Source organism: Durio zibethinus, chromosome 25, assembly GCF_047325235.1.
Source record: "Durio zibethinus cultivar Kanyao isolate XHJ-2024 chromosome 25, ASM4732523v1, whole genome shotgun sequence".
Lineage (NCBI taxonomy): Eukaryota > Viridiplantae > Streptophyta > Magnoliopsida > Malvales > Malvaceae > Durio > Durio zibethinus.
This window is the reverse complement of record NC_143186.1, coordinates 6,783,506-6,787,037: the sequence shown is the minus strand read 5'-3', so window position 1 is coordinate 6,787,037 and position 3,532 is coordinate 6,783,506. Positions and strand designations below refer to the sequence as shown.

The 3,532-nt window shown below is 30.0% G+C and overlaps 1 pseudogene across 1 annotated transcript; it reads left to right on the top strand.

The window, feature by feature from the left end:
- The first annotated feature begins 693 nt into the window (after positions 1 to 693).
- LOC111276634 (rust resistance kinase Lr10-like) lies at positions 694 to 3,186 on the top strand (annotated as a pseudogene). Its single transcript, XR_016333687.1, has 2 exons — positions 694 to 2,031; positions 3,002 to 3,186. The product of XR_016333687.1 is annotated as a rust resistance kinase Lr10-like (transcript).
- Positions 3,187 to 3,532: the final 346 nt, after the last annotated feature.

Below are 3,532 nucleotides of genomic sequence, written 5' to 3'. Positions count from 1 at the left end.
TAAGATAATGTTTATTAATTTGTATGAAAAGGGTAGCTTTCATGTCATTCATTTTTTTGCCATTGGAACATTGGGGAAAGCACAACCGTACGTTATCAACAAGAAGAAGAAGAGAAATTTCCATAAAAAGAAAAGTATTACTGACTTTTCAAATATGTAGATAATTTATCTCATAGAGTAAGAAATTGTAGAAATGAGATTTTATTATCTTCGATCGTAAAATTATTTTTTTTTTAAATGTTTATTTTATTTATGATACTTTTCATACTTAATATCGATATGCCACAATTGGCAAATCCAAATCTTTAACAAGTGGTTAAGATCCAATTTAAATCACATTGAAATAACACGATGGTGACAACAATAATTAATCTTAGTGATCAGAAGCTTCTTTGTGTTGTCCAAATATTGTTTATAATTTTTTTTTTTTGGGTAATAACTTTATATGGTCATAGAGTACAGTTTCTTAGTTAAAATAATTTCTAGTTATTCATAAGTTCTCATCTAATCACTCAAGACTACTCCAAGCCGTTTGTTAAAAGGAAGATAAAAGGAAGAAATTATCTTCTTCAGATTTATCTATGTCAAAGGACCTTAAAATTTTCCTCGGATTGCTAGGAGGTGAGAAATTTTGGTGTAATCAATATATTGTTGTACAAATATATATGTCCCATTTTTTTTTTAATTTTTTAGCATTCTTTCTTTAAACAAAACAGCATCTTGTTCATGTTTATGATTGAATTCTAAAAGCCGTGATGTCCTCTTAACAAAATTTCAGGGCTAGTGGGTCTTTTACTAATTGTTAGAATCATAGGGGACCCAAAGGAGGAGGAAAAGAAGACAAAGAATAAGGACCAGGACATAGAGACGGTAATGGAGGCTTATAACCATGAAAAACCATCAGGGCCAAAGGTTGAGGAAACGATGGATGAGGAATTAGGTTTAACAAAGAAACAAACAGTAGAGAGATTCATAGATCAGGTGCTCAAAGAAAAACCAGCCAGGTTTTCATCTCAATTGCTTGAAATTTTCACATTAAATTACTCTACCAAATTAGGTGAAGGTGGGTATGGAGCAGTTTACAAAGGATATTTTCCTAATGGAGATCAGATAGCTGTTAAAGTACTGAACAACAATGGCCTAGACGAGAGAGTTGACGAGCAATTCATGGCTGAAGTCAACACTATTGGAAGAACATACCATAGGAATCTAGTAAGGCTTTATGGCTTCTGCTTTGAAGAAAAGACCAAAGCTCTAGTTTATGAATACATGGAAAATGGATCTCTTGACAAGCTATTGTTTGAAAACAAAACATGAAATTGAGTGGGACAAGTTGTATGAGATAGCAGTTGGGGCAGCCAGAGGGCTTGAGTATTTGCATCATTTCAGCCATAGGAGAATAATCCATTATGATATTAAACCTGCAAACGTTTTGCTCGATTCTAAATTTTGCCCAAAGATTGCAGATTTTGGACTTGCAAAGTTGTGTAATCCGGAAAGCACAAATGTAACCATGTCAAACGTTGGAGGAACTCCTGGTTATGCTGCACCGGAGGTTTGGATGCCATATTCCGTAAGCTACAAATGCGATGTTTATAGTTTCGGGGTGATGCTGTTTGAGATTGTTGGAAGGAGGAGGAATTTTGATTTGAATTTGGGTGAGAGTCAAAAGTGGCTTCCGAAACAAATATGGGAAAAGTTTGAAAACGGAGAATTGGAGGAGATTTGGGACAAATGTGAAATTGAAGAAAAAGACAGGGAAAAAGCCAAGACAATGGTAACAGTGGCTCTGCAGTGCGTCCAATACTTGCCAGAGGCTAGACCTTCCATGTGGAATGTTGTAAAGGTTTTAGAAGGTGGAGCTGAAGCTGCGACTCCCACAAATCCATTTCAGCACTTGATTTCATCAGCTCTTGTACCTTCAAGCATGGTAGCAGCTCAAACTCAACAACAGATTATGATGAGGATTACAGGGATGATACCACAATCATGAGAAGATATGCGATTCAATATGCAACTTCTTAGCATTGAGTAAGTTTATAAACATAGCCTAATTAATGCAAGAGATCTTCCATGTTTTACGGGGTAACTATACAAATTCTTAGGATCATGGCTAGGACATAATTGCAAGTCACATATGACATACTTTTTTTAACATGTGATATTTATTGGGTTAAACGAAGGAAGTTTTCATTTTTCTTTCTGCAATTCATAGATCTTACGTTGTGAAAGATGAAATCTTAAACTTTATTTATTGAAATGTTTTCAATTTTATTTTCTTCTTTTTAGCAAGACTTCAAAACGATTCAGAATAAATTATGTTTAGTTCGCTATTCATAAAACCCAATTTATTATATTTGAAATAGTTAATTACAATAATAAATTTTCTTAGTTGTAAGTTGAATTGTATAAAAATTAAACTATTTGTTCAAATTTAAAGGTCCGCTTAAATTTTTAAAAAATTTTGAAAAAAAATTAGGATTTGTTGGATAAACTTAGACAAAAACTTTAAAGCCATTTAAAATTAATGTTGTAACTTTAAACAGGAAAATTAAAACTCGAATCCAACTCGACTTAATTCGAATATATTATATGTAATTAAACTATTATAATTTTTTAATATATACGTAAAAAAATTCAAATTTCAACATAAAAAAACTAATGTATAAAAAGTTAAGAAAATGGTAAGACCTTGGAAATAAAATAAATAAAAACATAATCCATACTGCAATAGCACTACACCAGATTAAAAGTATCCCATAATGATTCTTCTTATGACATATGTCTAATATTGTTAAATTATTTTATACCATTATTCATCATTCATATTACAATGATTCATGAGACATCCATCCAATTTTACAGAATATCCATTTTACTCCTTAATTTTAATTTTTTATTTATTATTTATCTAATATTTTAAATGATTGTTATAACCTTATTGTATAATTGATTGTTAAAAAATAAAGATGGCATTTAATAATTGTTAGGATTTTTTTAGGTGACAAATTGAAGCCTTTAAAGCGACCCAAATTTGATAAAAAAGAGTACGACGAGGTATTACAGTTATTGTTTATATTATTTGGATATATCTATTACATAAAACAATATCTATTTGTATATCATAGATTATTATAATCGTTTATATTAAATTTGTCTGAATTGTTGAACTTTGCCGTCACTTAATGTGTGAAAAATTTATAATTTTAATATGTTTTGGATTTTTGTATTATTAAAAGACAAAATCATAAATCTAATTATATTTCTAATTTGGTAACTAGAATACCTCGAATTTGTGATATTAAACTTGTAGAATAGTTGAACTTGACTATCACTCTTGATATGTGTGAAAAGTTATAATTTTATATTTTGTTATACTTTTTGTGTCATTAAAGGATGAAATCATAAATCGAATTGTATATCCATGTGGCATGACTTAAATATATCAATTATATGATATTAAATTTATCTGAATGATTGAACTTGACTGTCACTTTTAATATGTGTGAAAAAATTATGATTTTAGTGTTTT